The sequence below is a fragment of the Rhinichthys klamathensis genome, unplaced genomic scaffold, assembly GCF_029890125.1.
Source record: "Rhinichthys klamathensis goyatoka isolate OS25496 unplaced genomic scaffold, OSU_Roscu_1.1 h1tg000196l_1, whole genome shotgun sequence".
Lineage (NCBI taxonomy): Eukaryota > Metazoa > Chordata > Actinopteri > Cypriniformes > Leuciscidae > Rhinichthys > Rhinichthys klamathensis.
This window is the reverse complement of record NW_026606722.1, coordinates 2,611,464-2,631,163: the sequence shown is the minus strand read 5'-3', so window position 1 is coordinate 2,631,163 and position 19,700 is coordinate 2,611,464. Positions and strand designations below refer to the sequence as shown.

The 19,700-nt window shown below is 39.4% G+C and overlaps 1 protein-coding gene and 50 non-coding genes across 51 annotated transcripts in view; all 51 read left to right on the top strand.

Annotated features, from left to right (window-relative positions):
• opn8c (opsin 8, group member c) overlaps window positions 1-19,700 on the top strand; it is a 123,379-nt gene that overhangs the window by 78,368 nt on the left and 25,311 nt on the right. The window lies entirely within an intron of this gene.
• Window positions 73-184, top strand: trnal-caa (transfer RNA leucine (anticodon CAA)). Its single transcript has 2 exons — window positions 73-110; window positions 139-184. It is a non-coding gene; the product is annotated as a tRNA-Leu (tRNA).
• Window positions 302-413, top strand: trnal-caa (transfer RNA leucine (anticodon CAA)). The gene is made up of 2 exons: window positions 302-339; window positions 368-413. It is a non-coding gene; the product is annotated as a tRNA-Leu (tRNA).
• Window positions 530-641, top strand: trnal-caa (transfer RNA leucine (anticodon CAA)). Its single transcript has 2 exons — window positions 530-567; window positions 596-641. It is a non-coding gene; the product is annotated as a tRNA-Leu (tRNA).
• On the top strand, window positions 986-1,097 carry trnal-caa (transfer RNA leucine (anticodon CAA)). The gene is made up of 2 exons: window positions 986-1,023; window positions 1,052-1,097. It is a non-coding gene; the product is annotated as a tRNA-Leu (tRNA).
• On the top strand, window positions 1,214-1,325 carry trnal-caa (transfer RNA leucine (anticodon CAA)). Its single transcript has 2 exons — window positions 1,214-1,251; window positions 1,280-1,325. It is a non-coding gene; the product is annotated as a tRNA-Leu (tRNA).
• Window positions 1,699-1,810, top strand: trnal-caa (transfer RNA leucine (anticodon CAA)). The gene is made up of 2 exons: window positions 1,699-1,736; window positions 1,765-1,810. It is a non-coding gene; the product is annotated as a tRNA-Leu (tRNA).
• On the top strand, window positions 1,927-2,038 carry trnal-caa (transfer RNA leucine (anticodon CAA)). The gene is made up of 2 exons: window positions 1,927-1,964; window positions 1,993-2,038. It is a non-coding gene; the product is annotated as a tRNA-Leu (tRNA).
• trnal-caa (transfer RNA leucine (anticodon CAA)) lies at window positions 2,412-2,523 on the top strand. The gene is made up of 2 exons: window positions 2,412-2,449; window positions 2,478-2,523. It is a non-coding gene; the product is annotated as a tRNA-Leu (tRNA).
• On the top strand, window positions 2,640-2,751 carry trnal-caa (transfer RNA leucine (anticodon CAA)). The gene is made up of 2 exons: window positions 2,640-2,677; window positions 2,706-2,751. It is a non-coding gene; the product is annotated as a tRNA-Leu (tRNA).
• Window positions 3,125-3,236, top strand: trnal-caa (transfer RNA leucine (anticodon CAA)). Its single transcript has 2 exons — window positions 3,125-3,162; window positions 3,191-3,236. It is a non-coding gene; the product is annotated as a tRNA-Leu (tRNA).
• trnal-caa (transfer RNA leucine (anticodon CAA)) lies at window positions 3,353-3,464 on the top strand. The gene is made up of 2 exons: window positions 3,353-3,390; window positions 3,419-3,464. It is a non-coding gene; the product is annotated as a tRNA-Leu (tRNA).
• trnal-caa (transfer RNA leucine (anticodon CAA)) lies at window positions 3,810-3,921 on the top strand. Its single transcript has 2 exons — window positions 3,810-3,847; window positions 3,876-3,921. It is a non-coding gene; the product is annotated as a tRNA-Leu (tRNA).
• trnal-caa (transfer RNA leucine (anticodon CAA)) lies at window positions 4,295-4,406 on the top strand. Its single transcript has 2 exons — window positions 4,295-4,332; window positions 4,361-4,406. It is a non-coding gene; the product is annotated as a tRNA-Leu (tRNA).
• On the top strand, window positions 4,524-4,635 carry trnal-caa (transfer RNA leucine (anticodon CAA)). Its single transcript has 2 exons — window positions 4,524-4,561; window positions 4,590-4,635. It is a non-coding gene; the product is annotated as a tRNA-Leu (tRNA).
• Window positions 4,752-4,863, top strand: trnal-caa (transfer RNA leucine (anticodon CAA)). Its single transcript has 2 exons — window positions 4,752-4,789; window positions 4,818-4,863. It is a non-coding gene; the product is annotated as a tRNA-Leu (tRNA).
• trnal-caa (transfer RNA leucine (anticodon CAA)) lies at window positions 5,208-5,319 on the top strand. The gene is made up of 2 exons: window positions 5,208-5,245; window positions 5,274-5,319. It is a non-coding gene; the product is annotated as a tRNA-Leu (tRNA).
• On the top strand, window positions 5,693-5,804 carry trnal-caa (transfer RNA leucine (anticodon CAA)). The gene is made up of 2 exons: window positions 5,693-5,730; window positions 5,759-5,804. It is a non-coding gene; the product is annotated as a tRNA-Leu (tRNA).
• Window positions 6,179-6,290, top strand: trnal-caa (transfer RNA leucine (anticodon CAA)). The gene is made up of 2 exons: window positions 6,179-6,216; window positions 6,245-6,290. It is a non-coding gene; the product is annotated as a tRNA-Leu (tRNA).
• On the top strand, window positions 6,408-6,519 carry trnal-caa (transfer RNA leucine (anticodon CAA)). Its single transcript has 2 exons — window positions 6,408-6,445; window positions 6,474-6,519. It is a non-coding gene; the product is annotated as a tRNA-Leu (tRNA).
• trnal-caa (transfer RNA leucine (anticodon CAA)) lies at window positions 6,636-6,747 on the top strand. The gene is made up of 2 exons: window positions 6,636-6,673; window positions 6,702-6,747. It is a non-coding gene; the product is annotated as a tRNA-Leu (tRNA).
• Window positions 7,092-7,203, top strand: trnal-caa (transfer RNA leucine (anticodon CAA)). Its single transcript has 2 exons — window positions 7,092-7,129; window positions 7,158-7,203. It is a non-coding gene; the product is annotated as a tRNA-Leu (tRNA).
• trnal-caa (transfer RNA leucine (anticodon CAA)) lies at window positions 7,320-7,431 on the top strand. The gene is made up of 2 exons: window positions 7,320-7,357; window positions 7,386-7,431. It is a non-coding gene; the product is annotated as a tRNA-Leu (tRNA).
• Window positions 7,805-7,916, top strand: trnal-caa (transfer RNA leucine (anticodon CAA)). The gene is made up of 2 exons: window positions 7,805-7,842; window positions 7,871-7,916. It is a non-coding gene; the product is annotated as a tRNA-Leu (tRNA).
• trnal-caa (transfer RNA leucine (anticodon CAA)) lies at window positions 8,034-8,145 on the top strand. The gene is made up of 2 exons: window positions 8,034-8,071; window positions 8,100-8,145. It is a non-coding gene; the product is annotated as a tRNA-Leu (tRNA).
• On the top strand, window positions 8,262-8,373 carry trnal-caa (transfer RNA leucine (anticodon CAA)). Its single transcript has 2 exons — window positions 8,262-8,299; window positions 8,328-8,373. It is a non-coding gene; the product is annotated as a tRNA-Leu (tRNA).
• trnal-caa (transfer RNA leucine (anticodon CAA)) lies at window positions 8,720-8,831 on the top strand. The gene is made up of 2 exons: window positions 8,720-8,757; window positions 8,786-8,831. It is a non-coding gene; the product is annotated as a tRNA-Leu (tRNA).
• trnal-caa (transfer RNA leucine (anticodon CAA)) lies at window positions 9,177-9,288 on the top strand. The gene is made up of 2 exons: window positions 9,177-9,214; window positions 9,243-9,288. It is a non-coding gene; the product is annotated as a tRNA-Leu (tRNA).
• trnal-caa (transfer RNA leucine (anticodon CAA)) lies at window positions 9,407-9,518 on the top strand. Its single transcript has 2 exons — window positions 9,407-9,444; window positions 9,473-9,518. It is a non-coding gene; the product is annotated as a tRNA-Leu (tRNA).
• On the top strand, window positions 10,120-10,231 carry trnal-caa (transfer RNA leucine (anticodon CAA)). The gene is made up of 2 exons: window positions 10,120-10,157; window positions 10,186-10,231. It is a non-coding gene; the product is annotated as a tRNA-Leu (tRNA).
• Window positions 10,577-10,688, top strand: trnal-caa (transfer RNA leucine (anticodon CAA)). Its single transcript has 2 exons — window positions 10,577-10,614; window positions 10,643-10,688. It is a non-coding gene; the product is annotated as a tRNA-Leu (tRNA).
• Window positions 11,062-11,173, top strand: trnal-caa (transfer RNA leucine (anticodon CAA)). The gene is made up of 2 exons: window positions 11,062-11,099; window positions 11,128-11,173. It is a non-coding gene; the product is annotated as a tRNA-Leu (tRNA).
• On the top strand, window positions 11,291-11,402 carry trnal-caa (transfer RNA leucine (anticodon CAA)). Its single transcript has 2 exons — window positions 11,291-11,328; window positions 11,357-11,402. It is a non-coding gene; the product is annotated as a tRNA-Leu (tRNA).
• Window positions 11,519-11,630, top strand: trnal-caa (transfer RNA leucine (anticodon CAA)). Its single transcript has 2 exons — window positions 11,519-11,556; window positions 11,585-11,630. It is a non-coding gene; the product is annotated as a tRNA-Leu (tRNA).
• trnal-caa (transfer RNA leucine (anticodon CAA)) lies at window positions 11,977-12,088 on the top strand. The gene is made up of 2 exons: window positions 11,977-12,014; window positions 12,043-12,088. It is a non-coding gene; the product is annotated as a tRNA-Leu (tRNA).
• trnal-caa (transfer RNA leucine (anticodon CAA)) lies at window positions 12,434-12,545 on the top strand. Its single transcript has 2 exons — window positions 12,434-12,471; window positions 12,500-12,545. It is a non-coding gene; the product is annotated as a tRNA-Leu (tRNA).
• On the top strand, window positions 12,664-12,775 carry trnal-caa (transfer RNA leucine (anticodon CAA)). The gene is made up of 2 exons: window positions 12,664-12,701; window positions 12,730-12,775. It is a non-coding gene; the product is annotated as a tRNA-Leu (tRNA).
• On the top strand, window positions 13,377-13,488 carry trnal-caa (transfer RNA leucine (anticodon CAA)). Its single transcript has 2 exons — window positions 13,377-13,414; window positions 13,443-13,488. It is a non-coding gene; the product is annotated as a tRNA-Leu (tRNA).
• Window positions 13,834-13,945, top strand: trnal-caa (transfer RNA leucine (anticodon CAA)). The gene is made up of 2 exons: window positions 13,834-13,871; window positions 13,900-13,945. It is a non-coding gene; the product is annotated as a tRNA-Leu (tRNA).
• Window positions 14,062-14,173, top strand: trnal-caa (transfer RNA leucine (anticodon CAA)). Its single transcript has 2 exons — window positions 14,062-14,099; window positions 14,128-14,173. It is a non-coding gene; the product is annotated as a tRNA-Leu (tRNA).
• On the top strand, window positions 14,290-14,401 carry trnal-caa (transfer RNA leucine (anticodon CAA)). The gene is made up of 2 exons: window positions 14,290-14,327; window positions 14,356-14,401. It is a non-coding gene; the product is annotated as a tRNA-Leu (tRNA).
• Window positions 14,518-14,629, top strand: trnal-caa (transfer RNA leucine (anticodon CAA)). Its single transcript has 2 exons — window positions 14,518-14,555; window positions 14,584-14,629. It is a non-coding gene; the product is annotated as a tRNA-Leu (tRNA).
• On the top strand, window positions 14,748-14,859 carry trnal-caa (transfer RNA leucine (anticodon CAA)). The gene is made up of 2 exons: window positions 14,748-14,785; window positions 14,814-14,859. It is a non-coding gene; the product is annotated as a tRNA-Leu (tRNA).
• Window positions 14,976-15,087, top strand: trnal-caa (transfer RNA leucine (anticodon CAA)). Its single transcript has 2 exons — window positions 14,976-15,013; window positions 15,042-15,087. It is a non-coding gene; the product is annotated as a tRNA-Leu (tRNA).
• trnal-caa (transfer RNA leucine (anticodon CAA)) lies at window positions 17,454-17,565 on the top strand. The gene is made up of 2 exons: window positions 17,454-17,491; window positions 17,520-17,565. It is a non-coding gene; the product is annotated as a tRNA-Leu (tRNA).
• Window positions 17,685-17,796, top strand: trnal-caa (transfer RNA leucine (anticodon CAA)). Its single transcript has 2 exons — window positions 17,685-17,722; window positions 17,751-17,796. It is a non-coding gene; the product is annotated as a tRNA-Leu (tRNA).
• On the top strand, window positions 17,913-18,024 carry trnal-caa (transfer RNA leucine (anticodon CAA)). The gene is made up of 2 exons: window positions 17,913-17,950; window positions 17,979-18,024. It is a non-coding gene; the product is annotated as a tRNA-Leu (tRNA).
• Window positions 18,648-18,759, top strand: trnal-caa (transfer RNA leucine (anticodon CAA)). Its single transcript has 2 exons — window positions 18,648-18,685; window positions 18,714-18,759. It is a non-coding gene; the product is annotated as a tRNA-Leu (tRNA).
• Window positions 18,877-18,988, top strand: trnal-caa (transfer RNA leucine (anticodon CAA)). The gene is made up of 2 exons: window positions 18,877-18,914; window positions 18,943-18,988. It is a non-coding gene; the product is annotated as a tRNA-Leu (tRNA).
• On the top strand, window positions 19,275-19,386 carry trnal-caa (transfer RNA leucine (anticodon CAA)). Its single transcript has 2 exons — window positions 19,275-19,312; window positions 19,341-19,386. It is a non-coding gene; the product is annotated as a tRNA-Leu (tRNA).
• trnal-caa (transfer RNA leucine (anticodon CAA)) lies at window positions 19,499-19,610 on the top strand. Its single transcript has 2 exons — window positions 19,499-19,536; window positions 19,565-19,610. It is a non-coding gene; the product is annotated as a tRNA-Leu (tRNA).

Genomic DNA, 19,700 nt, shown 5'->3' with positions numbered 1-19,700 from the left:
TCTTATATTATTCTTGTATGTATTTAACCATGGACAGTGATATGACTGACCTTTACAAAATTAGATGTATATGTCAGGATGGCCGAGTGGTCTAAGGCGCCAGACTCAAGGAATATCAACCTTCTCAGTTGTTGAGAATTCTGGTCTCCGAATGGAGGCGTGGGTTCAAATCCCACTTCTGACAAAGTGCTTTTGTAGTGAGAACTTGAATTAATGTAAAGGAAATACATCTTATATTATTTTTGTGTGTATTTAACCATGGACAGTGATATGACTGACCTTAACAAAATAAGATGTTTCTGTCAGGATGGCCGAGTGGTCTAAGGCGCCAGACTCAAGGAAAATCAACCTTCTCAGTTGTTAAGAATTCTGGTCTCCGAATGGAGGCGTGGGTTCAAATCCCACTTCTGACAAAGATCTTTTGTAGTGAGAACTTGAATTAATGTAAAGGAAATACATCTTATTTTATTTTTGTATGTATTTAACCATTGCAGTGATATGACTGACCTTAACAAAATAAGATGTGTGTGTCAGGATGGCCGAGTGGTCTAAGGCGCCAGACTCAAGGAATATCAACCTTCTCAGTTGTTGAGAATTCTGGTCTCCGAATGGAGGCGTGGGTTCAAATCCCACTTCTGACAAAGAGCTTTTGTAATGAGAACTTAAAGTCATGTAAAGGAAATACATCTTATATTATTTTTGTATGTATTTAACCATTGCAGTGATATGACTGACCTTAACAAAAAAAGATGTTTGTGTCAGGATGGCCGAATGGTCTAAGGCGCCAGACTCAAGGAATATCAACCTTCTCAGTTGTTGAGAATTCTGGTCTCCAAATGGAGGCGTGGGATAAATCCCACTTCTGACAAAGAGCTTTTGTAAAGAGAACTTGAATTCATGTAAAGGAAATACATCTCATATCATTTTTGAATGTATTTAACCATGCACAGTGATATGACTGACCTTAACAAAAAAAGATGTTTGTGTCAGGATGGCCGAGTGGTCTAAGGCGCCAGACTCAAGGAATATCAACCTTCTCAGTTGTTGAGAATTCTGGTCTCCGAATGGAGGCGTGGGTTCAAATCCCACTTCTGACAAAGAGCTTTTGTAGTGAGAACTTGAATTAATGTAAACGAAATACATCGTATATTATTTTTGTATGTATTTAACCATTGCAGTGATATGACTGACCTTAACAAAATAAGATGTTTGTGTCAGGATGGCCGAGTGGTCTAAGGCGCCAGACTCAAGGAATATCAACCTTCTCAGTTGTTGAGAATTCTGGTCTCTGAATGGAGGCGTGGGTTCAAATCCCACTTCTGACAAAGAGCTTTTGTAATGAGAACTTGAATTAATGTAAAGGAAATACATCTTATATTTTTTTGTATGTATTTAACCATGGACAGTGATATGACTGACCTTAACAAAGTTATATGTATGTGTCAGGATGGCTGAGTGGTCTAAGGTGCCAGACTCAAGGAATATCAACCTTCTCAGTTGTTGAGAATTCTGGTCTCCAAATGGAGGCGTGGGAATTCTGGTCTCCAAATGGAAGCATTGGTTCAAATCCCACTTCTGACAAAGAGCTTTTGTAGTGAGAACTTGAATTAATGTAAAGGAAATACATCTTATATTATTCTTGTATGTATTTAACCATGGACAGTGATATGACTGACCTTTACAAAGTTAGATGTATGTGTCAGGATGGCCGAGTGGTCTAAGGCGCCAGACTCAAGGAATATCAACCTTCTCAGTTGTTGAGAATTCTGGTCTCCGAATGGAGGCGTGGGTTCAAATCCCACTTCTGACAAAGAGCTTTTGTAGTGAGAACTTGAATTAATGTAAACGAAATACATCGTATATTATTTTTGTATGTATTTAACCATTGCAGTGATATGACTGACCTTAACAAAATAAGATGTTTGTGTCAGGATGGCCGAGTGGTCTAAGGCGCCAGACTCAAGGAATATCAACCTTCTCAGTTGTTGAGAATTCTGGTCTCTGAATGGAGGCGTGGGTTCAAATCCCACTTCTGACAAAGAGCTTTTGTAATGAGAACTTGAATTAATGTAAAGGAAATACATCTTATATTTTTTTGTATGTATTTAACCATGGACAGTGATATGACTGACCTTAACAAAGTTATATGTATGTGTCAGGATGGCTGAGTGGTCTAAGGTGCCAGACTCAAGGAATATCAACCTTCTCAGTTGTTGAGAATTCTGGTCTCCAAATGGAGGCGTGGGAATTCTGGTCTCCAAATGGAAGCATTGGTTCAAATCCCACTTCTGACAAAGAGCTTTTGTAGTGAGAACTTGAATTAATGTAAAGGAAATACATCTTATATTATTCTTGTATGTATTTAACCATGGACAGTGATATGACTGACCTTTACAAAGTTAGATGTATGTGTCAGGATGGCCGAGTGGTCTAAGGCGCCAGACTCAAGGAATATCAACCTTCTCAGTTGTTGAGAATTCTGGTCTCCGAATGGAGGCGTGGGTTCAAATCCCACTTCTGACAAAGAGCTTTTGTAGTGAGAACTTGAATTAATGTAAACGAAATACATCGTATATTATTTTTGTATGTATTTAACCATTGCAGTGATATGACTGACCTTAACAAAATAAGATGTTTGTGTCAGGATGGCCGAGTGGTCTAAGGCGCCAGACTCAAGGAATATAAACCTTCTCAGTTGTTGAGAATTCTGGTCTCTGAATGGAGGCGTGGGTTCAAATCCCACTTCTGACAAAGAGCTTTTGTAATGAGAACTTGAATTAATGTAAAGGAAATACATCTTATATTTTTTTGTATGTATTTAACCATGGACAGTGATATGACTGACCTTAACAAAGTTATATGTATGTGTCAGGATGGCTGAGTGGTCTAAGGTGCCAGACTCAAGGAATATCAACCTTCTCAGTTGTTGAGAATTCTGGTCTCCAAATGGAGGCGTGGGAATTCTGGTCTCCAAATGGAAGCATTGGTTCAAATCCCACTTCTGACAAAGAGCTTTTGTAGTGAGAACTTGAATTAATGTAAAGGAAATACATCTTATATTATTCTTGTATGTATTTAACCATGGACAGTGATATGACTGACCTTTACAAAGTTAGATGTATGTGTCAGGATGGCCGAGTGGTCTAAGGCGCCAGACTCAAGGAATATCAACCTTCTCAGTTGTTGAGAATTCTGGTCTCCGAATGGAGGCGTGGGTTCAAATCCCACTTCTGACAAAGAGCTTTTGTAGTGAGAACTTGAATTAATGTAAAGGAAATACATCTTATATTATTTTTGTATGTATTTAACCATTGAAGTGATATGACAGACCTTAACAAAAAAAGATGTTTGTGTCAGGATGGCCGAGTGGTCTAAGGCGCCAGACTCAAGGAATATCAACCTTCTCAGTTGTTGAGAATTCTGGTCTCCAAATGGAGGCGTGGGTTCAAATCCCACTTCTGACAAAGAGCTTTTGTAATGAGAACTTGAATTCATGTAAAGGAAATACATCTTATATTATTTTTGAATGTATTTAACCATGGACAGTGATATGACTGACCTTAACAAAAAAAGATGTTTGTGTCAGGATGGCCGAGTGGTCTAAGGCGCCAGACTCAAGGAATATCAACCTTCTCAGTTGTTGAGAATTCTGGTCTCCAAATGGAGGCGTTGGATAAATCCCACTTCTGACAAAGAGCTTTTGTAATGAGAACTTGAATTCATGTAAAGGAAATACATCTCATATCATTTTTGAATGTATTTAACCATGGACAGTGATATGACTGACCTTAACAAAATAAGATGTTTGTGTCAGGATGGCCGAGTGGTCTAAGGCGCCAGACTCAAGGAATATCAACCTTCTCAGTTGTTGAGAATTCTGGTCTCTGAATGGAGGCGTGGGTTCAAATCCCACTTCTGACAAAGAGCTTTTGTAATGAGAACTTGAATTAATGTAAAGGAAATACATCTTATATTTTTTTGTATGTATTTAACCATGGACAGTGATATGACTGACCTTAACAAAGTTATATGTATGTGTCAGGATGGCTGAGTGGTCTAAGGTGCCAGACTCAAGGAATATCAACCTTCTCAGTTGTTGAGAATTCTGGTCTCCAAATGGAGGCGTGGGAATTCTGGTCTCCAAATGGAAGCATTGGTTCAAATCCCACTTCTGACAAAGAGCTTTTGTAGTGAGAACTTGAATTAATGTAAAGGAAATACATCTTATATTATTCTTGTATGTATTTAACCATGGACAGTGATATGACTGACCTTTACAAAATTAGATGTATATGTCAGGATGGCCGAGTGGTCTAAGGCGCCAGACTCAAGGAATATCAACCTTCTCAGTTGTTGAGAATTCTGGTCTCCGAATGGAGGCGTGGGTTCAAATCCCACTTCTGACAAAGAGCTTTTGTAGTGAGAACTTGAATTAATGTAAAGGAAATACATCTTATATTATTTTTGTGTGTATTTAACCATGGACAGTGATATGACTGACCTTAACAAAATAAGATGTTTCTGTCAGGATGGCCGAGTGGTCTAAGGCGCCAGACTCAAGGAAAATCAACCTTCTCAGTTGTTAAGAATTCTGGTCTCCGAATGGAGGCGTGGGTTCAAATCCCACTTCTGACAAAGATCTTTTGTAGTGAGAACTTGAATTAATGTAAAGGAAATACATCTTATTTTATTTTTGTATGTATTTAACCATTGCAGTGATATGACTGACCTTAACAAAATAAGATGTGTGTGTCAGGATGGCCGAGTGGTCTAAGGCGCCAGACTCAAGGAATATCAACCTTCTCAGTTGTTGAGAATTCTGGTCTCCGAATGGAGGCGTGGGTTCAAATCCCACTTCTGACAAAGAGCTTTTGTAATGAGAACTTAAAGTCATGTAAAGGAAATACATCTTATATTATTTTTGTATGTATTTAACCATTGCAGTGATATGACTGACCTTAACAAAAAAAGATGTTTGTGTCAGGATGGCCGAATGGTCTAAGGCGCCAGACTCAAGGAATATCAACCTTCTCAGTTGTTGAGAATTCTGGTCTCCAAATGGAGGCGTGGGATAAATCCCACTTCTGACAAAGAGCTTTTGTAAAGAGAACTTGAATTCATGTAAAGGAAATACATCTCATATCATTTTTGAATGTATTTAACCATGCACAGTGATATGACTGACCTTAACAAAAAAAGATGTTTGTGTCAGGATGGCCGAGTGGTCTAAGGCGCCAGACTCAAGGAATATCAACCTTCTCAGTTGTTGAGAATTCTGGTCTCTGAATGGAGGCGTGGGTTCAAATCCCACTTCTGACAAAGAGCTTTTGTAATGAGAACTTGAATTAATGTAAAGGAAATACATCTTATATTTTTTTGTATGTATTTAACCATGGACAGTGATATGACTGACCTTAACAAAGTTATATGTATGTGTCAGGATGGCTGAGTGGTCTAAGGTGCCAGACTCAAGGAATATCAACCTTCTCAGTTGTTGAGAATTCTGGTCTCCAAATGGAGGCGTGGGAATTCTGGTCTCCAAATGGAAGCATTGGTTCAAATCCCACTTCTGACAAAGAGCTTTTGTAGTGAGAACTTGAATTAATGTAAAGGAAATACATCTTATATTATTCTTGTATGTATTTAACCATGGACAGTGATATGACTGACCTTTACAAAGTTAGATGTATGTGTCAGGATGGCCGAGTGGTCTAAGGCGCCAGACTCAAGGAATATCAACCTTCTCAGTTGTTGAGAATTCTGGTCTCCGAATGGAGGCGTGGGTTCAAATCCCACTTCTGACAAAGAGCTTTTGTAGTGAGAACTTGAATTAATGTAAAGGAAATACATCTTATATTATTTTTGTGTGTATTTAACCATGGACAGTGATATGACTGACCTTAACAAAATAAGATGTTTGTGTAGGGATGGCTGAGTGGTCTAAGGTGCCAGACTCAAGGAATATCAACCTTCTCAGTTGTTGAGAATTCTGGTCTCCAAATGGAGGCGTGGGAATTCTGGTCTCCAAATGGAAGCATTGGTTCAAATCCCACTTCTGACAAAGAGCTTTTGTAGTGAGAACTTGAATTAATGTAAAGGAAATACATCTTATATTATTCTTGTATGTATTTAACCATGGACAGTGATATGACTGACCTTTACAAAATTAGATGTATATGTCAGGATGGCCGAGTGGTCTAAGGCGCCAGACTCAAGGAATATCAACCTTCTCAGTTGTTGAGAATTCTGGTCTCCGAATGGAGGCGTGGGTTCAAATCCCACTTCTGACAAAGAGCTTTTGTAGTGAGAACTTGAATTAATGTAAAGGAAATACATCTTATATTATTTTTGTGTGTATTTAACCATGGACAGTGATATGACTGACCTTAACAAAATAAGATGTTTCTGTCAGGATGGCCGAGTGGTCTAAGGCGCCAGACTCAAGGAAAATCAACCTTCTCAGTTGTTAAGAATTCTGGTCTCCGAATGGAGGCGTGGGTTCAAATCCCACTTCTGACAAAGATCTTTTGTAGTGAGAACTTGAATTAATGTAAAGGAAATACATCTTATTTTATTTTTGTATGTATTTAACCATTGCAGTGATATGACTGACCTTAACAAAATAAGATGTGTGTGTCAGGATGGCCGAGTGGTCTAAGGCGCCAGACTCAAGGAATATCAACCTTCTCAGTTGTTGAGAATTCTGGTCTCCGAATGGAGGCGTGGGTTCAAATCCCACTTCTGACAAAGAGCTTTTGTAATGAGAACTTAAAGTCATGTAAAGGAAATACATCTTATATTATTTTTGTATGTATTTAACCATTGCAGTGATATGACTGACCTTAACAAAAAAAGATGTTTGTGTCAGGATGGCCGAATGGTCTAAGGCGCCAGACTCAAGGAATATCAACCTTCTCAGTTGTTGAGAATTCTGGTCTCCAAATGGAGGCGTGGGATAAATCCCACTTCTGACAAAGAGCTTTTGTAAAGAGAACTTGAATTCATGTAAAGGAAATACATCTCATATCATTTTTGAATGTATTTAACCATGCACAGTGATATGACTGACCTTAACAAAAAAAGATGTTTGTGTCAGGATGGCCGAGTGGTCTAAGGCGCCAGACTCAAGGAATATCAACCTTCTCAGTTGTTGAGAATTCTGGTCTCCGAATGGAGGCGTGGGTTCAAATCCCACTTCTGACAAAGAGCTTTTGTAGTGAGAACTTGAATTAATGTAAACGAAATACATCGTATATTATTTTTGTATGTATTTAACCATTGCAGTGATATGACTGACCTTAACAAAATAAGATGTTTGTGTCAGGATGGCCGAGTGGTCTAAGGCGCCAGACTCAAGGAATATCAACCTTCTCAGTTGTTGAGAATTCTGGTCTCTGAATGGAGGCGTGGGTTCAAATCCCACTTCTGACAAAGAGCTTTTGTAATGAGAACTTGAATTAATGTAAAGGAAATACATCTTATATTTTTTTGTATGTATTTAACCATGGACAGTGATATGACTGACCTTAACAAAGTTATATGTATGTGTCAGGATGGCTGAGTGGTCTAAGGTGCCAGACTCAAGGAATATCAACCTTCTCAGTTGTTGAGAATTCTGGTCTCCAAATGGAGGCGTGGGAATTCTGGTCTCCAAATGGAAGCATTGGTTCAAATCCCACTTCTGACAAAGAGCTTTTGTAGTGAGAACTTGAATTAATGTAAAGGAAATACATCTTATATTATTCTTGTATGTATTTAACCATGGACAGTGATATGACTGACCTTTACAAAGTTAGATGTATGTGTCAGGATGGCCGAGTGGTCTAAGGCGCCAGACTCAAGGAATATCAACCTTCTCAGTTGTTGAGAATTCTGGTCTCCGAATGGAGGCGTGGGTTCAAATCCCACTTCTGACAAAGAGCTTTTGTAGTGAGAACTTGAATTAATGTAAAGGAAATACATCTTATATTATTTTTGTGTGTATTTAACCATGGACAGTGATATGACTGACCTTAACAAAATAAGATGTTTGTGTCAGGATGGCCGAGTGGTCTAAGGCGCCAGACTCAAGGAAAATCAACCTTCTCAGTTGTTAAGAATTCTGGTCTCCGAATGGAGGCGTGGGTTCAAATCCCACTTCTGACAAAGATCTTTTGTAGTGAGAACTTGAATTAATGTAAAGGAAATACATCTTATATTATTTTTGTATGTATTTAACCATTGCAGTGATATGACTGACCTTAACAAAATAAGATGTTTGTGTCAGGATGGCCGAGTGGTCTAAGGCGCCAGACTCAAGGAATATCAACCTTCTCAGTTGTTGAGAATTCTGGTCTCCGAATGGAGGCGTGGGTTCAAATCCCACTTCTGACAAAGAGCTTTTGTAATGAGAACTTAAAGTCATGTAAAGGAAATACATCTTATATTATTTTTGTATGTATTTAACCATTGCAGTGATATGACTGACCTTAACAAAAAAAAAGATGTTTGTGTCAGGATGGCCGAGTGGTCTAAGGCGCCAGACTCAAGGAATATCAACCTTCTCAGTTGTTGAGAATTCTGGTCTCCAAATGGAGGCGTGGGATAAATCCCACTTCTGACAAAGAGCTTTTGTAATGAGAACTTGAATTCATGTAAAGGAAATACATCTCATATCATTTTTGTATGTATTTAACCATGGACAGTGATATGACTGACCTTAACAAAAAAAGATGTTTGTGTCAGGATGGCCGAGTGGTCTAAGGCGCCAGACTCAAGGAATATCAACCTTCTCAGTTGTTGAGAATTCTGGTCTCCAAATGGAGGCGTGGGTTCAAATCCCACTTCTGACAAAGAGCTTTTGTAGTGAGAACTTGAATTAATGTAAAGGAAATACATCTTATATTATTTTTGTATGTATTTAACCATGGACAGTGATATGACTGACCTTAACAAAAAAAGATGTTTGTGTCAGGATGGCCGAGTGGTCTAAGGCGCCAGACTCAAGGAATATCAACCTTCTCAGTTGTTGAGAATTCTGGTCTCCAAATGGAGGCGTGGGATAAATCCCACTTCTGACAAAGAGCTTTTGTAATGAGAACTTGAATTCATGTAAAGGAAATACATCTCATATCATTTTTGAATGTATTTAACCATGGACAGTGATATGACTGACCTTAACAAAAAAAGATGTTTGTGTCAGGATGGCCGAGTGGTCTAAGGCGCCAGACTCAAGGAGTATCAACCTTCTCAGTTGTTGAGAATTCTGGTCTCCAAATGGAGGCGAGGGTTCAAATCCCACTTCTGACAAAGAGCTTTTGTAATGAGAACTTGAATTCATGTAAAGGAAATACATCTTCAATTATTTTTTTTAAGTATTTAACCATGGACAGTGATATGACTGACCTTAACAAAATAAGATGTTTGTGTCAGGATGGCCGAGTGGTCTAAGGCGCCAGACTCAAGGAAAATCAACCTTCTCAGTTGTTAAGAATTCTGGTCTCCAAATGGAGGCGAGGGTTCAAATCCCACTTCTGACAAAGAGCTTTTGTAGTGAGAACTTGAATTAATGTAAAGGAAATACATCTTATATTATTTTTGTATGTATTTAACCATTGAAGTGATATGACTGACCTTAACAAAATAAGATGTTTGTGTCAAGATGGCCGGGTGGTCTAAGGCGCCAGACTCAAGGAATATCAACCTTTTCAGTTGTTGAGAATTCTGGTCTCTGAATGGAGGCGTGGGTTCAAATCCCACTTCTGACAAAGAGCTTTTGTAATGAGAACTTGAATTAATGTAAAGGAAATACATCTTATATTATTTTTGTATGTATTTAACCATTGAAGTGATATGACTGACCTTAACAAAATAAGATGTTTGTGTCAGGATGGCCGAGTGGTCTAAGGCGCCAGACTCAAGGAATATCAACCTTCTCAGTTGTTGAGAATTCTGGTCTCCAAATGGAGGCGTGGGAATTCTGGTCTCCAAATGGAAGCATTGGTTCAAATCCCACTTCTGACAAAGAGCTTTTGTAGTGAGAACTTGAATTAATGTAAAGGAAATACATCTTATATTATTCTTGTATTTATTTAACCATGGACAGTGATATGACTGACCTTTACAAAGTTAGATGTATGTGTCAGGATGGCCGAGTGGTCTAAGGCGCCAGACTCAAGGAATATCAACCTTCTCAGTTGTTGAGAATTCTGGTCTCCGAATGGAGGCGTGGGTTCAAATCCCACTTCTGACAAAGAGCTTTTGTAGTGAGAACTTGAATTAATGTAAAGGAAATACATCTTATATTATTTTTGTATGTATTTAACCATGGACAGTGATATGACTGACCTTAACAAAATAAGATGTTTGTGTCAGGATGGCCGAGTGGTCTAAGGCGCCAGACTCAAGGAATTTCAACCTTCTCAGTTGTTGAGAATTCTGGTCTCCAAATGGAGGCGTGGGATAAATCCCACTTCTGACAAAGAGCTTTTGTAATGAGAACTTGAATTCATGTAAAGGAAATACATCTCATATCATTTTTGAATGTATTTAACCATGGACAGTGATATGACTGACCTTAACAAACAAAGATGTTTGTGTCAGGATGGCCGAGTGGTCTAAGGCACCAGACTCAAGGAATATCAACCTTCTCAGTTGTTGAGAATTCTGGTCTCTGAATGGAGGCGTGGGTTCAAATCCCACTTCTGACAAAGAGCTTTTGTAATGAGAACTTGAATTAATGTAAAGGAAATACATCTTATATTTTTTTGTATGTATTTAACCATGGACAGTGATATGACTGACCTTAACAAAGTTATATGTATGTGTCAGGATGGCTGAGTGGTCTAAGGTGCCAGACTCAAGGAATATCAACCTTCTCAGTTGTTGAGAATTCTGGTCTCCAAATGGAGGCGTGGGAATTCTGGTCTCCAAATGGAAGCATTGGTTCAAATCCCACTTCTGACAAAGAGCTTTTGTAGTGAGAACTTGAATTAATGTAAAGGAAATACATCTTATATTATTCTTGTATGTATTTAACCATGGACAGTGATATGACTGACCTTTACAAAGTTAGATGTATGTGTCAGGATGGCCGAGTGGTCTAAGGCGCCAGACTCAAGGAATATCAACCTTCTCAGTTGTTGAGAATTCTGGTCTCCGAATGGAGGCGTGGGTTCAAATCCCACTTCTGACAAAGAGCTTTTGTAGTGAGAACTTGAATTAATGTAAAGGAAATACATCTTATATTATTTTTGTGTGTATTTAACCATGGACAGTGATATGACTGACCTTAACAAAATAAGATGTTTGTGTCAGGATGGCCGAGTGGTCTAAGGCGCCAGACTCAAGGAAAATCAACCTTCTCAGTTGTTAAGAATTCTGGTCTCCGAATGGAGGCGTGGGTTCAAATCCCACTTCTGACAAAGATCTTTTGTAGTGAGAACTTGAATTAATGTAAAGGAAATACATCTTATATTATTTTTGTATGTATTTAACCATTGCAGTGATATGACTGACCTTAACAAAATAAGATGTTTGTGTCAGGATGGCCGAGTGGTCTAAGGCGCCAGACTCAAGGAATATCAACCTTCTCAGTTGTTGAGAATTCTGGTCTCCGAATGGAGGCGTGGGTTCAAATCCCACTTCTGACAAAGAGCTTTTGTAATGAGAACTTAAAGTCATGTAAAGGAAATACATCTTATATTATTTTTGTATGTATTTAACCATTGCAGTGATATGACTGACCTTAACAAAAAAAAAGATGTTTGTGTCAGGATGGCCGAGTGGTCTAAGGCGCCAGACTCAAGGAATATCAACCTTCTCAGTTGTTGAGAATTCTGGTCTCCAAATGGAGGCGTGGGATAAATCCCACTTCTGACAAAGAGCTTTTGTAATGAGAACTTGAATTCATGTAAAGGAAATACATCTCATATCATTTTTGTATGTATTTAACCATGGACAGTGATATGACTGACCTTAACAAAAAAAGATGTTTGTGTCAGGATGGCCGAGTGGTCTAAGGCGCCAGACTCAAGGAATATCAACCTTCTCAGTTGTTGAGAATTCTGGTCTCCAAATGGAGGCGTGGGTTCAAATCCCACTTCTGACAAAGAGCTTTTGTAGTGAGAACTTGAATTAATGTAAAGGAAATACATCTTATATTATTTTTGTATGTATTTAACCATGGACAGTGATATGACTGACCTTAACAAAAAAAGATGTTTGTGTCAGGATGGCCGAGTGGTCTAAGGCGCCAGACTCAAGGAATATCAACCTTCTCAGTTGTTGAGAATTCTGGTCTCCAAATGGAGGCGTGGGATAAATCCCACTTCTGACAAAGAGCTTTTGTAATGAGAACTTGAATTCATGTAAAGGAAATACATCTCATATCATTTTTGAATGTATTTAACCATGGACAGTGATATGACTGACCTTAACAAAAAAAGATGTTTGTGTCAGGATGGCCGAGTGGTCTAAGGCGCCAGACTCAAGGAGTATCAACCTTCTCAGTTGTTGAGAATTCTGGTCTCCAAATGGAGGCGAGGGTTCAAATCCCACTTCTGACAAAGAGCTTTTGTAATGAGAACTTGAATTCATGTAAAGGAAATACATCTTCAATTATTTTTTTTAAGTATTTAACCATGGACAGTGATATGACTGACCTTAACAAAATAAGATGTTTGTGTCAGGATGGCCGAGTGGTCTAAGGCGCCAGACTCAAGGAAAATCAACCTTCTCAGTTGTTAAGAATTCTGGTCTCCAAATGGAGGCGAGGGTTCAAATCCCACTTCTGACAAAGAGCTTTTGTAGTGAGAACTTGAATTAATGTAAAGGAAATACATCTTATATTATTTTTGTATGTATTTAACCATTGAAGTGATATGACTGACCTTAACAAAATAAGATGTTTGTGTCAAGATGGCCGGGTGGTCTAAGGCGCCAGACTCAAGGAATATCAACCTTTTCAGTTGTTGAGAATTCTGGTCTCTGAATGGAGGCGTGGGTTCAAATCCCACTTCTGACAAAGAGCTTTTGTAATGAGAACTTGAATTAATGTAAAGGAAATACATCTTATATTATTTTTGTATGTATTTAACCATTGAAGTGATATGACTGACCTTAACAAAATAAGATGTTTGTGTCAGGATGGCCGAGTGGTCTAAGGCGCCAGACTCAAGGAATATCAACCTTCTCAGTTGTTGAGAATTCTGGTCTCCAAATGGAGGCGTGGGAATTCTGGTCTCCAAATGGAAGCATTGGTTCAAATCCCACTTCTGACAAAGAGCTTTTGTAGTGAGAACTTGAATTAATGTAAAGGAAATACATCTTATATTATTCTTGTATTTATTTAACCATGGACAGTGATATGACTGACCTTTACAAAGTTAGATGTATGTGTCAGGATGGCCGAGTGGTCTAAGGCGCCAGACTCAAGGAATATCAACCTTCTCAGTTGTTGAGAATTCTGGTCTCCGAATGGAGGCGTGGGTTCAAATCCCACTTCTGACAAAGAGCTTTTGTAGTGAGAACTTGAATTAATGTAAAGGAAATACATCTTATATTATTTTTGTATGTATTTAACCATGGACAGTGATATGACTGACCTTAACAAAATAAGATGTTTGTGTCAGGATGGCCGAGTGGTCTAAGGCGCCAGACTCAAGGAATTTCAACCTTCTCAGTTGTTGAGAATTCTGGTCTCCAAATGGAGGCGTGGGATAAATCCCACTTCTGACAAAGAGCTTTTGTAATGAGAACTTGAATTCATGTAAAGGAAATACATCTCATATCATTTTTGAATGTATTTAACCATGGACAGTGATATGACTGACCTTAACAAACAAAGATGTTTGTGTCAGGATGGCCGAGTGGTCTAAGGCACCAGACTCAAGGAATATCAACCTTCTCAGTTGTTGAGAATTCTGGTCTCCGAATGGAGGCGTGGGTTCAAATCCCACTTCTGACAAAGAGCTTTTGTAATGAGAACTTAAAGTCATGTAAAGGAAATACATCTTATATTATTTTTGTATGTATTTAACCATTGCAGTGATATGACTGACCTTAACAAAAAAAGATGTTTGTGTCAGGATGGCCGAGTGGTCTAAGGCGCCAGACTCAAGGAATATCAACCTTCTCAGTTGTTGAGAATTCTGGTCTCCAAATGGAGGCGTGGGTTCAAATCCTACTTCTGACAAAGAGCTTTTGTAGTGAGAACTTGAATTAATGTAAAGGAAATACATCTTATATTATTTTTGTATGTATTTAACCATTGCAGTGATATGACTGACCTTAACAAAATAAGATGTTTGTGTCAGGATGGCCGAGTGGTCTAAGGCGCCAGACTCAAGGAATATCAACCTTCTCACTTGTTGAGATTTCTGGTCTCCGAATGGAGGCGTGGGTTCAAATCCCACTTCTGACAAAGAGCTTTTGTAGTGAGAACTTGAATTAATGTAAAGGAAATACATCTTATATTATTTTTGTATGTATTTAACCATTGCAGTGATATGACTGACCTTAACAAAATAAGATGTGTGTGTCAGGATGGCCGAGTGGTCTAAGGCGCCAGACTCAAGGAATATTAACCTTCTCAGTTGTTGAGAATTCTGGTCTCCGAATGGAGGCGTGGGTTCAAATCCCACTTCTGACAAAGAGCTTTTGTAATGAGAACTTGAATTCATGTAAAGGAAATACATCTTCAATTATTTTTTTTAAGTATTTAACCATGGACAGTGATATGACTGACCTTAACAAAATAAGATGTTTGTGTCAGGATGGCCGAGTGGTCTAAGGCGCCAGACTCAAGGAATATCAACCTTCTCAGTTGTTGAGAATTCTGGTCTCCGAATGGAGGCGTGGGTTCAAATCCCACTTCTGACAAAGAGCTTTTGTAGTGAGAACTTGAATTAATGTAAAGGAAATACATCTTATATTATATTTGTATGTATTTAACCATTGCAGTGATAAGACTGACCTTAACAAAATAAGATGTTTGTGTAAGGATGGCCGAGTGGTCTAAGGCGCCAGACTCAAGGAAAATCAACCTTCTCAGTTGTTAAGAATTCTGGTCTCCGAATGGAGGCGTGGGTTCAAATCCCACTTCTGACAAAGAGCTTTTGTAGTGAGAACTTCAACACAGCCCTGAGGAGCTCCTGTACTAAGGGAGAGAGGGTGTGAGGTTATGTTATTAACCCTCACCCTCTATGATCTATTCCACAAGAAGCTCCTTATCCAGTGGCAGATGGCTGGGTCAATGTTCATGTTCAGGAGTGTTGTGAAGAGTTTAGGTGGGCTTATAGTATTAAATGCGGAACTAAAGTCTATGAACATGATGCGTGTGTAGGTGTTTGGTGATTCAAGATGTTGCAAAGTATGATGGAGTGTTATGCTGATTGCATCCTCCACGGACCGGTTGGCTTGGTAGGCAAATTGATATGGGCCCATCAGCAAGGAAGTGCAAGATTTCAGGTATGCCAGAATAATCCGTTCAAATGCCTTCATTACCACCGATGTTAGGGCAATTGGTCTGAAGTCATTAAGGCAAGTGGTCTTTGAGGACTTTGGCACAGGAATAATGATGGAGCTCTTAAAGCATTGTGGGACTGTACATTGGCTTAATGAGATGTTAAAAATGGTGGAAAATACAGGCGCCAATTGCACTGCACAATGACTAAGTAAAGCAGGACTAATCTCATCCGGCCCTGCTGCTTTCCCGATCTTGAGCCTCCTAAATGTTGTTCTCACCTCATCCTCCTGGATGCAGAAGGGTGGTGTTTGAATGGGGTCGGGGGGAATGACTGATGGGGTAGGTTTCCCAAATCTTGCATAAAAGTTATTTAATATGTCTGGGAACCCTGGATCATTATTAAGAGCGGTGCTGGGGCATTTTTTGTAATCCGTCATGTCCTTAAGATTTTTCCAAATTAATCCCGAGCTGCTTGATGAAAATTGTTGCTCCAGTTTTGTTCCATAATTGCGCTTTGCTCTCCTTACTGCAGCGCGTAGTTTATATTTGGCAGTTCTATATTGACTCTTGTCTCCATTTTTGTATGCCCAGTTTTTTTCCTTACATAAGAGATGTAATTCTGTGGAGAACCATGGTTTTTTATTACCATAAAAAGTCACTGTTTTGGTGGGGATGCACATTTCCTCGCAGAACTTGACATATGACGTCACAGTATCAGTGAGTTCGTCGAGGGAGTCACAAGCTGCACTGAATATGTCCCAATCAGTGCAATCGAAACACCCTCGGAGCGTTTCAATGGCATCTGTGGACCAAGACCTGACAGATTTGGATGTTTTCTTAACGGATTTAAGTTTTTGTCTGTACTTCGGAATGAGAAGCAACACGGCATGGTCAGACCTCCCAAGTGGAGCCTCCGGGAATGCCCGGTAAGCATCTGAAACTGAGATGTAGCAGTGATCCAGTGTTTTGCTTTCTCTGCTGTGGCAGGTGACTTGTTGCTTGTAGTTTGGGAGTTCGGATGACAGGTTTGTGTGGTTGAAATCCCCTAACACGATGAAAGACGTATCAGGGTTGGAGTTTTCAACAGACGAAATGTGTTGGGAGAGATCGCTAATAGCTATATTAGCGTTGGCTTGTGGTGGAACATATACGCCGATTAGTATAATCGAAGTGAATTCTCTCGGAAGGTAATATGGTCTGCATTTCAAACAGATAAATTCAAGATCAGGAGAGCAGTGACGATGAAGGATTGTTGAGTTGTTACACCAGCGCTGATTTATCATGAGAGAAATACCCCCTCCCTTAGATTTGTGAGAAAGTTTGACTGACCTGTCGGCTCTGAAGTTAGTGAAACCAGGGGGGGTTACCGCCTCATCAGGAACCGATTGATCCAGCCATGTCTCTGTAAAGCAGAACGCCGAGCAGTCACTGTAATTCCTGTCCGTTTTTGTTAAAAAGAGTCGTTCATCCATTTTATTTTGAAGGGATCGCACGTTGGATAAGAGCAGAGCCGGTAGTGGGGGCCGGTAGGGCCGTCTCCTAAACCTGGAGACCACTCCAGTTCTCCGTCTTTTTGTGTTAGTCGTATTTCCCAATGATGACGATCCAGTGTTGTTAACATCCAGTAAATCCTCTGGAATTTTGGCAAATAATTCCAAATTGTCAGGTGTAATCCTCCTGATATGTAACAGTTCCTCACGACTGTATGATGTGATGCATGATGTTTCCCTCACGTATACCATAGACAAAAATGCAAAACATAATAGCAGAGCAGGTACCGGGGCAAGCCTCCTGGCAGCCATTTTGAAAAAGTCAAGGAATATCAACCTTCTCAGTTGTTGAGAATTCTGGTCTCCGAATGGAGGCGTGGGTTCAAATCCCGCTTCTGACAAAGAGCTTTTGTAGTGAGAACTTGAATTAATGAAAAGGAAATACATCTTATATTATTTTTGTGTGTATTTAACCATGGACAGTGATATGACTGACCTTTACAAAGTTAGATGTATGTGTCAGGATGGCCGAGTGGTCTAAGGCGTCAGACTCAAGGAATATTAACCTTCTCAGTTGTTGAGAATTCTGGTCTCCGAATGGAGGCGTGGGTTCAAATCCCACTTCTGACAAAGAGCTTTTGTAATGAGAACTTGAATTCATGTAAAGGAAATACATCTTCAATTATTTTTTTTAATGTATTTAACCATGGACAGTGATATGACTGACCTTAACAAAATAAGATGTTTGTGTCAGGATGGCCGAGTGGTCTAAGGCGCCAGACTCAATGAATATCAACCTTCTCAGTTGTTGAGAATTCTGGTCTCCAAATGGAGACGTGGGTTCAAATCCCACTTCTGACAAAGAGCTTTTGTAGTGAGAACTTGAATTAATGTAAAGGAAATACATCTTATATTATTTTGTATGTATTTAACCATGGACAGTGATATGACTGACCTTAACAAAATAAGATGTTTGTGTCAGGATGGCCGAGTGGTCTAAGGCGCCAGACTCAAGGAATATCAACCTTCTCAGTTGTTGAGAATTCTGGTCTCCGAATGGAGGCGTGGGTTCAAATCCCACTTCTGACAAAGAGCTTTTGTAATGAGAACTTGAGTTAGGGCCCTTACATAGTCAACGCATCGGTACGCATACGCGTGCGCAAGGCTACACATCGCTACGCTTCGGCCGCCATTATGCGTCGATGCGTAGCCAAATGTGTCATCCTAGTTTTTGATACGCGACGCGCCGATGCACGCAATACTATGCGTTGTCGGTGGGGGCGACATTGCAAGTAATGTACATAAAAAGGTATATTATTATGTTTACAGAAGAAGAAGATTTGAATACAATGGCGGGCGAAGAGGAAAAGTTATGCGAGCTTGTTCGTATACATCCTTTGTTGCCGCCGATGTAAAATCAGCAATATGCACTCCTCTTCAGTTGCCATTTTGATCTGAATATTACGTGACCCGACTCTAGACTCTACTACCCCCTGCTGCGCGATCGGTGTATTGCATTTCACGCATCGCCGGTGACGCTTGTGTACTATGAAAAGGAGCGCGTAGCTCGCGTCGCTCGCGTTGCTTGCTCGCGTTGCTCGCGTTGACTATGTAAAGGCCCTTAATGTAAAGGCAATGAATCTTCTACTATTTTTGTATGTATTTAACCATGGACAGTGATATGACTGACCTTAACAAAAGAAGTTTTTTGTGTCATGATGGCCGAGTGGTCTAAGGCGCCAGACTCAAGGAATATCATCCTTCTCAGTTGTTGAGAATTCTGGTCTCCGAATGGAGGCGTGGGTTCAAATCCCACTTCTGACAAAGAACTTTTGTAATGAGAACTTGAATTCATGTAAAGGAAATACATCTCATATCATTTTTGTATGTATTTAACCATGGACAGTGATATGACTGACCTTAACAAAAAAAGATGTTTGTGTCAGGATGGCCGAGTGGTCTAAGGCGCCAGACTCAAGGAATATCAACCTTCTCAGTTGTTGAGAATTCTGGTCTCCAAATGGAGGCGTGGGTTCAAATCCCATTTCTGACAAAGAGCTTTTGTAGTGAGAACTTGAATTAATGTAAAGGAAATACATCTTATATTATTTTTGTATGTATTTAACCATGGACAGTGATATGACTGACCTTAACAAAATAAGGTCAGTCATATCAAAATAAGGTCAGTCACAATAAGTGGGGTTCAAATCCCCACTTCTGACAAAGAGCTTTTGTAATGAGAACTTAAAGTCATGTAAAGGAAATACATCTTATATTATTTTTGTATGTATTTAACCATTGCAGTGATATGACTGACCTTAACAAAAAAAGATGTTTGTGTCAGGATGGCCGAGTGGTCTAAGGCGCCAGACTCAAGGAATATCAACCTTCTCAGTTGATGAGAATTCTGGTCTCCGAATGGAGGCGTGGGTTCAAATCCCACTTCTGACAAAGAGCTTTTGTAGTGAGAACTTGAATTAATGTAATGGAAATACATCTTATATTATTTTTGTATTAACCATGGACAGTGATATGACTGACCTTAACAAAAAAACATGTTTGTGTCAGGATGGCCGAGTGGTCTAAGGCGCCAGACTCAAGGAATATCAACCTTCTCAGTTGTTGAGAATTCTGGTCTCCAAATGGAGGCGTGGGTTCAAATCCCACTTCTGACAAAGAGCTTTTGTAATGAGAACTTGAATTCATGTAAAGGAAATACATCTTCAATTATTTTTTTTAAATATTTAACCATGGACAGTGATATG